The sequence below is a fragment of the Serinus canaria genome, chromosome 2, assembly GCF_022539315.1.
Source record: "Serinus canaria isolate serCan28SL12 chromosome 2, serCan2020, whole genome shotgun sequence".
Classification (NCBI taxonomy): domain Eukaryota; kingdom Metazoa; phylum Chordata; class Aves; order Passeriformes; family Fringillidae; genus Serinus; species Serinus canaria.
Genome location: NC_066315.1, coordinates 28,844,631 through 28,856,233, shown reverse-complemented (window position 1 = coordinate 28,856,233; position 11,603 = coordinate 28,844,631). Strand labels below are relative to the sequence as shown.

The 11,603-nt window shown below is 34.5% G+C and overlaps 1 long non-coding RNA gene across 1 annotated transcript; it reads left to right on the top strand.

The window, feature by feature from the left end:
* Positions 1 to 585: 585 nt before the first annotated feature.
* Positions 586 to 8,904, top strand: LOC115485068 (uncharacterized). The gene is made up of 3 exons (XR_003945803.2): positions 586 to 710; positions 2,930 to 2,987; positions 8,709 to 8,904. It is a non-coding gene; the product is annotated as an uncharacterized LOC115485068 (long non-coding RNA).
* Positions 8,905 to 11,603: the final 2,699 nt, after the last annotated feature.

Genomic DNA, 11,603 nt, shown 5'->3' with positions numbered 1-11,603 from the left:
CTTTTTCAGATAGAATGGAAATATTTACATTTATTTAGATAATTCCTAATATACTTCAGAAGTTAAAAAGAGTTTAGAAATAAAAACATACTTAAGTTGAAATATTTTCTTTTGAAAATGTCAAATGAAAAAAATACTATTTTAAACTCACCTACCTACTTGGCTCATTTTTTTCCTTTCCCTCTTTTGCTTTTTCTTAACTTGAATTTGCTGAAACTATACCCAAATTCAGGAAATCACTTTTCTTTGAAAAGTTATTAATTTCAACTGGTTTTGCTTGTGGTGTTGGAAGCTAGTTGGCTGATTCATCCACTGATGAAATGACGAAAGTGACTCCATTTCCTCCATTATGTTGTCAAAGACATTGTGGATTAATTTAGTGGCATACATAATATCCTGTACTACTGAAATGGGTATACAGTGATGTACTCCTAAATACCCTAATTCTAACATTATCCCATTTTGCAACATGAAGTTTTTTCCCTACAGTTGCACTGTAATTTTCTGTAGTCACGAACAATAAGTCAAACTATTTTTCCCAAGTTCCAACTGATTTTTATCATCCACTTTCTCTTACAGCTATGAAATGCCTATGAGTAAGTGCTAAATGTTCAGCATTTCAGAAGGAAAATATTTTCATTGAAGCAGATGTTTCTCAGATTCTTCAGGAGCCTAAAACATTTCCTGAAAGTGTTGCTACTCTCCACAGGGTAAGTAAAGACTTTACAAAACCAACTATTTCTTTGAAATGGGTATTACTACCAGTAGGATTTTCTGTACAACACAGAAAAATAAATCTACCTTCTATATGAAATGAGTAATATAATATATTAATATACAGAAGGCATTTATTCCTTTAAACTGAATGTTCTGTTACAATCATAAAAATGGCTCAGATGTTCATTAGCTTGTTTATGTGAACATCTGATTAAATGCTTTCATCACATCAACCTTCCTCCTATGGCTTTGATATTTACTAATTAGTTGGGGTTTTTAAATTTCAGAAGTATCTGAGAATGTACTAGAATATGAGACCTTGTCATTAATATTTGGAAAATTTCATTGAAATGAATCTATGAACTAATCATTCAGCATTAATCATACATAACAATATAGTGACATGTAACTGTGATTGATCTCAGTTTGAGTGCTAGGTACTTATGAGTTGCAAACCATTGAAACAATGTGTCTTTCCCAGAAAGATATAATATCTAATTAACTAAAAAATAAGTGCCTTTTTTAATAGAATTATACATAAGTGACATAAAATATTGCAAAAAGAAATAAATGGAAGCTCAAATTACGAAGTAGAGTCCAAACAATGTTATTATGTAAAAAGAAAAAGGCTTTAAATATAAAAGCAATAAGGAAATAGTATAATAAGTTTTGCCTGTTCATTTTGTTAGTTTCACTGAAGCTGTTGCCTGCATATTAGCTAGTGATCCTCTATAAGTCACACTGCATTAGTTACTTTTTCAACCCTTCAAAAATACTTGTAGTAAGCACATTAAAGCATCAGAAACAGCTCTCTTACAAACTGAAATGTTTATTTTACTGTTATCACTGTCATTCAGTCTCTAGATTCAGACTCCTCCTTTCTTTTTAGACACCTTAGTTTAATTGAGAAAAGTTTCAGATCTATAAAGGCAACAGCCTTGAACTGTGTATGGAAACTATCTTTGTATCTACTGGCACTGCATTGCTGACTGTTATTATTTTGTTTTATTAGAGATCAACAATTAACAGCTTATACAGAGGCTTGAGTATAAGCTTCTGCTGGTTTATCCTCAAAAACTTGTAGATGTTTTTCTCCTTTCTCTTCTCCTCCCCACCCACCCCCCTGCCCTGCTTTTTTTTCTTCCCATTTTAATTTGTGTTTTCTCAAAGTTCCTAGTAAAAGATGCTAAATTCTTACAGCAAAAGAGGAATTTTATGCCTGGACTGCTCTAGGGCCAGTGAAGATGCATTAATTACATTAATTGTAAGTTGACAATCCTAGTCCTTAGCCGTCTGGGGCCTTATCCAAGGCTTGCTGACGTCAATGGGAACGTTTCCACTGCCTCCATTTTGGCTCAGGTCCTAAATTTTTGTGGCAAAATATAATGCTGTGAACTAAGCTGTCACAAAAAAAAATGTACTGCAACACTTCGAATCTCAAAATAGCAGAGTGTATACAGAATTCACAGTAAGAATTGTATTGCTGTTGTTCTGAGATGCTTAAGCAGAGAGAATACTGCTGGTTTTACCTCCAAATTACTAGTTTTCTTTTACAAAATAAAATAATGTACCTCAGTCACGTATGTTCTGTATAGGGAGAACAAATTCACTTTAAAACTGTTCCCTGATGCAGCTTCTTAGGCAATTCTAATGAGATTAAGAACATTGAAAGGATGGTGAAATAACTCTTGTGCATCTCAATAGTAAATTCAGTAGAAGAATTAATACAAATACTTCTCTGCTCAGTTGCCATAGAGCCGTTTCACAAAAGTGAAGTGCAATTTTTCCCTCGCTGTTTCTGAGTAAAATGATTCATGCAGTCAGAGAATTTAAGGATAACATGGGTTATTAGTAGTGTAGCTTCCTGAGTACTATACCATGCCATATCAAAATTCCTGCCTATTGCCTTTTTATTCATTAGAACTTTTTAATGACTCATCTGGGTCTGTGCTTAAAGTAACAAGGCTCCTTGCATTGATACTTGCAATCTAACATGGCTTGTCTGTTTCATCAGCAACCATTAATTAACAGTAATTGTTCTGTATTTAAAAAAATATCAGGAATACACTGAAAAGGTCATAAAAGATAATTACACCTCAGAAAATATATATAATGATAGCTTGTTAATGTTTTAACATGAAGCTTACAAAAATGTAACCAGTTCAGCTCACTCTATGACTAAACTTGTATATTGTACATATCTGGCTTTCAGGAAAGACAGAGCAGATCTTCATTTGGAAATGAAGCATCTCGTGATGAAAAAAATTTAGGTGAGACATTTTTGTCTGACATTATGATAGCTTTGAAAGACATGTACTAAAATTGGATCTGTCAATAAGTATGAGGTTTGTCACATTTCTTTCCACTGTAGAATTGCAGCTTTTTGGCATCAGTGAGTACAACATGCTACTTATCATAGTTAAGAAACTTGCTATCCTCTGGGCTGGAAAAGAATGATTTAAAGAACTTCCAGTGTTGTTTTACCCATAGGAATGTTATTTAACATAATTTAGTAAACTGAGGAGGATAGCACCAAAAATGGGCAATGTTGCATTATGGATTTGGGGGAAAAGAAACAAGGTTAGGCTATCAAATTTCTCCATGATTTGGGAATCTGGCATAAGGCTCACTTTTTTACAAATGGAGACAATTGGAATTCAAGAGCTAAACACTGCACATGATGACTTGGCATCATATTACGCACAAGCTGTGACTCATGAGGTACTATATGAACCATTTTTAATTAGTTAATTATTTTCCACTCACAGTGTATGAAACTTTACGGTTTCAGAGCATGATTCACTCACTTTCTCAATTACGGTAAACCAAAAATTCAAGGTTTCATAAAAAGATCGATAATAGAAATAAGGAGACAGTTTCCTGAGAAAAGATGAAAGAAATCAAGAAATCCTCAGATATTTTCTGTGAATATTTCTTTTTTTTTTTTTTTTTGTCTTTTTAGGAAGTGGGTTTTTTGCAAGTGTTCATTCACAGACTGTGCAAGCTATATATAGCGATTTTACTGCTGTGCTAACACCTCAGCAAACACTTTTTTCTTTGCACATTTCTTTCCTAAGCCCGTCTGGCCTGTTTTAGACCACAAATAACTGCTGCAGCTGTTGCACGTGACCAGTTTGTCTCCCACGCACTCTAGTCTCAAAAGTGCAAGCTCTTCTTTTTCTGCAGGATTTCCCTGAGAAAAAGTCACCAGGACATTTGAAATAAGGATACAGTGTCCCAGAGAGGGATACCATGGATGAAGTAGAAAAGGGTTATGGATATGAACCTTTGTTTCCATGAAATACCTCAAAATAATATTTCATGTATCTAGTTGCTAATGGGAACAATGTAAGTGCAGGTTTAAGGCTTTCAGACATGGTCCAGGAACACTTAAGCATCTGTGGAATTAGAGTAGATCTTCAGACGTCTGTTTTTAGAAATAATATGTGTCAGTGTGTTTTCATTCTGTAAGAATTTGTAAGGGTCTGATCTGGTGCAATAAAAAAAGCAAAAAACCTTCTGATACAGAAGTGCTTCTTTACATAAGGATGCTGATCCTTTTGTCAAACAAACAAACAAATACTGCTCAGAAAACAACTTAAAACAAGAATAAAAATTTACAGGGCAGGAATTTGTTTGGGTCAATTAAATCAGAAAACTATCTGATTATCTGTTTTGGTTGAGATTTTTTTCCGCTTGTTTTCAATCTATGTTAGAAAACTAAGCTCTAAAACTAAGCTTTAAAACTAAGCTTTAAAACTATTTTCAAAATCAAATGGAAAAGGGCTTTTTAAATGATGGCTTAATGTTACTGAAAACTCACAGGCATTAAGGATGCCCTTTTCCCCTGGGAAAGATAAATTCATGCTGAATTCACTCTGTTTCTAACCAGCACAAGTGTATTGGCTTCTGTTTTTTTAATCCTGATTTAGGTGATTATATCCAAGATTATGGTCATATCCTTAACAAATAGAACTGCAAGTAAATCCTGATTTAGGTGGTTATATCCAAGATTGTGGTCATGTCCTTAACAAATGGAACTGCAGGTTTAATTTGACAAGTAAACACTAAAAATTCAAAGCACAGATATAACAACTATAAATTCTGTACATGTTGATTAATGATCTACAAATCTGTAGACAATTAAATATGACAGGCCTCAAATTTTAGAGTAAAATATGCAGCATTGAAGATGCACTATATTGATTTGCATTTGCAGGCTGTGTAAGTCAAACTACAGGAAAATCACTGGTGATTGTTTAAAGGCTTTTTGTTTTCAATCGAGCTGCAAGCATACAAAATCAACTCTTGATTGCTCCTCTTGATGTTCCACTTGTACTTAATGTTTCAATGAACAGCAGTATACAGGCAAAGTAATGTGGGGAAAGCACTTTAGTGACTTGTCTAAAAAAGACTTTCAGAAAACATTTGCCCATTTTGTGGGATGACACAGTGATTTTAAAATCACAAGTCTTTTGGAGAACATAGCAATATTTTATATGTCAGTGTTGCTTTTATTCCCAAAGAGCTAAATATAAGAATATTATTTTCACTGTAATGAGTTTTTTTGTCTTTATATTAACTCAATTTATTAACAGTATTATAAGTCTTTGCTGAAAATTCTTCATGGGTAAGACAGAAGAACCTTGGACATTTTTTTAATGATGTAGGTTGGACTGATGGAATAAAACTCACATGGCTTCATTTTATAATGTGAGATTCTGAACTGGCAGCTTTAGAACTGTCTAATAGTCTGACTGAGTATCAGAGTCAATGCACTGGAGAGGGCCTTTTGCAATTGCCTCCAAAAACAATAGCACAGATAGAATGGCATTTTGGATATGTGACTGGAGTGTCATTTTGATGTCATGTTGAGCACTCCACACAAGATCCCTCTGTGGTTTTTAAAGAAATTGAATTTTAAACAAATTTATTCCATCTTGTAAGATTTCTTTTAAAATATATTCTGAAGTTTTGTTTCACAATTGACTTACTGGTCAAGGTCTGAAAGAATGATGTTTAAGAAACCTCTTTTACATGTCTGAAAACTGTTAGGAAAGCTCACGTTTCAGTAAAACAAAGTAATTCTCATTTTTGAAACATTTTCCTAGTGAAGTCTGAGGTTCACCAGGGGATAGGATATTAATGTGAGCTGAAGATAGCTGACAGATTTAAGAGAGGACTTCAAGATTTAGTGTGAGCAGGCAGAAAAATACTGCATTTTTGCAAGCAGAAGGTGAAACTGAGCGGAGAATAAAGTTAAAATACTCTTCTGGTGAAAATCAAAAGTTGCATATATTAAATACTGGAGGATAGACCATGACAGAAGTGAAAGGCTCAGTATGTCTGGAGTCACCCAGGCTCCTCTCAAGAGCCTGAAGTGATGAGCTGTGGCCACAGCTGAACTTTGGCCCAGGAGCTTGTTTGTCACTGTCCATGGTGCTGTTGGACAGCGCCTGAACACGTTGTTGACCAGGATGGCAATCATCACTGTTAAGAACAGTCATTCTTATTTTCACTAATATATTATGACTACAGTCTTCAAATAAATAATATATTCACTTCAAAATATGTCATTCCTTTCCTCTGAAATCTTTTTTGTGTCAAATATACTGCCAGATACTGCTTTGATTTCTATATATTTAAAACACTGATTCTTGATGAAAGTGTTTTAAGTTTTCAACTCAAATGCTTTTAAGGGTAACTATTAAATACAGATCTATGGATCTAATTAAATGTCTTTATTGACATTTAATGTCTGTAATTTCCTTAAGAAAACATATCTCTTCTGAACAAGGAGAAGGTGAGAAGAGGTGGAACCATGGGTGTTTGGAAGGAAGTTAAGTAAATGGAGACTGAAAAAAGGGAGGTATGCACAGGAGAAAGCGTAAAGATGAAAGGAAATGGAAACAGAAGCTAAAATCAAGAGATGGTAACAGAGTAATGAAATTCTAGGGAAATAAAGAAAACAAAAAAAGGGCACTCCTCTGTCTAAGTACCAGGTTATGCTAGTTCTTTTTTTTCCTACTTTATTTTTTTAGTTGCACCAATCTCAATATCTCTTCACTCCTATCACCTGTCAGCACTACCTCTCTGTGGCATCCTTGATCCTTCTGTCCTTTTGAATTTTCTTCCTAGTCCTTTCTACCATCTATTTCCCTAAGACAGGTGAACTCCTCATGGTCTGTGTACTTCTTGGTCTGTGGCAAAGGTAGAGACATATGAAAACACTAGACTTCCACTGAGTTTGGGCATGTTGGTTACACCAGTCACCATGCTCACATTGATGAAAGAGACGGAGATCATGTTCAGAAAACCCCAGAGTGAAATGGATATGTTGTCCAAAGAACCTGGTATATAGTGCTCTTGAGAATGATTCCTTGCTGCCCATCTATTTTGTTTCCACATGGCAATTGCACTAAGTTTCTTCTGAATTCATTCTAACACTCTGAGAAAGAGACCAAACCTTTTAGCTCAGGGGCTGTCCCAAATTCAATCAGATAATGAGACTTCATTACAAGCTAGTGCTGGTTTTTCCAGCCTACAGACAAGTTCAGTTGTTCATGACTGTTGGAGATTACTCATGTGTACATTTTTCTTTCTAAAATCTGTCATTATATCACTTTGAATTCTTGAAATATATCTTACTGATTTGATGGCTGAAAGCCAGTTTTATACCCTTTGTGATCCTCACTGTCTTATATCAATGAGCACTATCAGTAACAGCTTATTTCTTTTTCCCACTAGCCTAGTTTTATGGTTTATGTCTTTTAGATGCAAATCTTGATGGCATTATGTTCTCTTTTAAGTTTTTAGAAGCAAACAATTCAGAATGTGAAACATTTAGAGGCTTAAGGTTAGGTACATGACACATTTCTAAGATCTACTTTTCCTTGGAAACAGCTCAATTTTTTTTAAGCACTTGAAGCCATTTGAGCCCTACATAACACAGCTGGATTGTACCTATAAAATCAGAAGATAAATTGAACTGGTTCCAAATATATCAAAATACATTCTGATATAAAATTGATCTCTTTAAAATTAAATTATTAAAATCTTGTAATCTTTCAAATGTCTACAATGACATGTAGAACAACATCATGTTTGAAAACCATATATTATTGAAAAATATATTTCCACCATTCCTTACTGGAAACGAGAGTTAAAGTTATCCCTGAAATCACACCAGTAATAAATTTAGGGTTCTTTTTGAACATTTCTGTATATTACTGATTTAAATACTTGTAAAATGCAAAGAAATTTATAGTTTGTATTTTTTCAGAGCAGAATATTCCAGAATTTGCAGACACTTCGTGCTCCATTGGACTGTATTGCATAGTACAATGTGTAATTGGGACATGAATCAAGCCATGAAGTGTGGCAGTAATAAAATTTGTTACTGTATTGTCCATTCTGTATTGCGGTGTTCAGTCTCAGAGGTTCTCATTATAGAAACAAAAGCTCTGTTTTGCCTGCATTTAGCCTTCCAAAACTCTTAATTAAACAAAAAAGCTGCCAAACACAGGTTTTTTTGAGGTTAGGTAGCCCAGATGGTAACTAGTTCTGAGTTATGACCATTTTCCTAAGTATAAAGTCAAGGCTTGAAGCACAAAAAGAAATCTCTGTGTGAAGCATTTTACAGTCTTGTGAGACATTCAGAAGACAGACACACTTAACACATTTGACAGCACCAGGGGAAGTAGAAAATGTCATGACAAAAACGTGTCTGAGGAAGCAGAGACATTGTGGAGTTTATCTCCATCCTTCACAAGAAAACAGAATTTGGAAGCATTTTGTATAAATCCTAAAGAAATGCTGGATTTTGCCTTGCCACTTTCTTGTCAGAACAGTTACTTATCTACAAAGACATAAAGTTAGCTGCAACTCAGCAAAATGGCTGTATTATTAAGGACCATGTTCTTACACCCTTTTCTTTCCCAGGGTTATTTGTTGATCTAGTGGAAATAGCCACATTTTTTTTTACTTTTCAGAATTCAACCCCTACAGAGGACACTCACTTACCAAGAGTTTCCAGAGGACATAACTGCAGTACTATGTTTTGATTCTGTCTCTGACAGTGAGATGGATGGGTAAAGAGGTGTCAAGCAAAACTGTGAAGAGCATCAAAAATGGTGAAAGAATAATCAAAAATGCTACAAAGTAGGCTGATGTGAGGTTGAAATCATTAGATCCTAGTTATCTTGCTTGATGAAGCTGTCTTTGCCAAAACATATCAAGGTGTTTGCAGACTAGTCAGGCATTTCAGTGTAGAGAGGAATATCACAGCAGCAGTGAATTTGATCAGCCCACATCTGGGTACCATCAGATAAGAAAAGAAGAAAAATCTGGGAAGAAAAGGGAGAGGGGAAATTGCTGAAAAAATAAAAATAGACTAGAAATCTGGCTGGGCTGTAATTTATGGCTATTCTAAAGGAACACTAGTTTTAATAATAACTGTCAGAAGCCTTTTGTGTACCTATGTAGTTCAAATCTGAAATTATAACTGAAGCCGAAGAAAAACTGAATGTGGCTTGAGTGCATGTTTCAAGAAGAATGTTTTCTCCAGTTGCTATTACAGTTAAGGTAATAGCAATTGGAGCTATTGGCAGGTGGGGCTGCCTGATTTGCCCCACCTTAGCTCTAGCCCCTTCACATGAAATACATGGATTTTTTTTATTCTCAGACACTTGACAGCTCTTCTGTGAGGAAAAACTTAAAAAAAAAAAAAAAAAAGAAAGAAGAAAATACATTTTCAAGTGAAACCTCTTCACACTGAAGGCACCAGTAGTTTTACATTTAATTCAGTGCAGCCACATGTGAATTGATCCTTTTTCTTAGCTGGTGCAAAGAGAAGCAAAACTAGAGGTTTGTGCATGACAAGAAAAATTCACTAGTTCATGTAAATTACATTAAGAATTCCAGGTACTTTTGTGAGTACTAGGAGACTGAACATAAAAGGAGTTTGAGTGTCATTATCCCATTCCTATATTCCTTCCCATGGGAAGTGATAGTTGCTGACCATCAAAAACTATTGTGACTCTACATGATCTGATTGTATGACTGAAAACTTTTTGTCTTCTTTGCAGTTTATTATCCTGTTTTATGCAGAGTGAACTTGTACTCTGCAGTGATTTAAGGTTGCCTCCCATAATAGCACATAGACAGATACACAATTTCTGTCAGGCCTACCTTGCATTTCAATCATAATTTAACATCATTAAGAAAGTTCTGATTTAAATGTGAATTTCTCCATGTTCAGAATTAAAGAATCAGAAAATTTTATTATTCCTCAAATATCAAGTGTTAGTGCAAGATTATGAAGATGCTTACTGCAAAGTGCCTATTTAATTGAATGATCATTGACCTTTATTATTTATTGATTTATATTTGCATGTGTTGGTTTTAGCACTTCTGGGAAGCAATGACTGTTTTATATCTGTTTCAAGGTACAAGAGACATCTTCATTCTAGAGAGAAAGTACACTTAACCATTTATTCCATTAACCATGTTCATACTACAGGCTCAGATGTCTGTGTTTGACAAGAAAAATGTATTCCTCCTTGCAATAAAACACAGTAGAATAATTTGGATACTTTATGGCATTTTAACAAAACTTTTTAAGGTTTTACAGTCCTTTTTCTAAATGAGCAGATGTCCTGTCCATGTAGTATGAAACAAACAAGATAAATGTATTTTGTCTTGTTTAACTTAATCATTGTTTCTTCTGTGGAGATTAAGTTTGATTGATGCTCAGAACCAAAGGTGACCTAGCCATTCTTCATATATTTTCTTCAATATAGCACAAAATCATTAGATCTTCAGTTTCTAGTAAAGAAAAATTTGGCAAACATAACTAGATATAAGTGAACAACTGATGACCTGGAAATTTATTTTAGTCAGGAGCTAATTTCAGCCTTCTGCTACCAAAGTAACAATGTGGGGATGAGAAAAGTACTTATGAAATAATAATAATAATATATTTATATTTAAATAATATGCTTTTATTATCTCTCTCTCCTTTGTTAGGAAGCACAGTCATCAGAGTGTTATCAAACTGATGAAGCTTCATTAACAAAACAGAATTGTAGGAAAAGCTTTAAACACTATCTCTGCCTTATCTTCCCACTGTGAAAGGGCTCAGAAGATGGCTAATTTCCAAGAGACACTTAAGCAAAGTGTACATGAGTAAGCAATTACTGAGCAAGTAACTTCTCCTGAACTGTGCTGCTTTGAGTGGCAGAAGTGCCCTTGTTACAGCAGGAGACAGAAAAGGTCTGTAATGCAGAACTTCTCTGAAAAATCTGTTTGTGGTGTCATACTCATGGCAAACTTTACAATGCATGGGTAAATGATCAACCTAATTACATTTCTTATATCCATCATAGAAGTCTCATTATTTCCTTCTCCCATCTGTCTCTGCCCATCTGTTTTCTCTTATGGTTGGCCTGTAAAGTCTTTGGGGCAGGGGTTGTTTTTCATATCTATGTACAATATCTAAGGGGATCCTGCTTTACTACTAGGAATTATAAGCAAAATGATACAATAAATATTTCACAACCAAACATGCATATGTAAGAAACTAAGCAATCAGTAAACTATAAACACTTGAAGACCTGAAAATGTCACATTTCAAGCAAATCAAGAGATCCTCTTTAGCATATAGATAACTTCTGATTCTGTTTAACCTGTCCTTATAACCTATGTATTTTTCCTTATGTCCAAAGTGCACAATTCAGCACATAATTGTTTTATCTGTAAGCCTATCAGAGTCAAGCTTGTCACAGAAGTGTAGGATTATTATCACCAAGCCTTGCTTCAGAAAAGATGGAATGCACATAAAGCATGGAATGCTCCTTTGGGATTTCTGCCAAGTCTCCTGGCCTTGT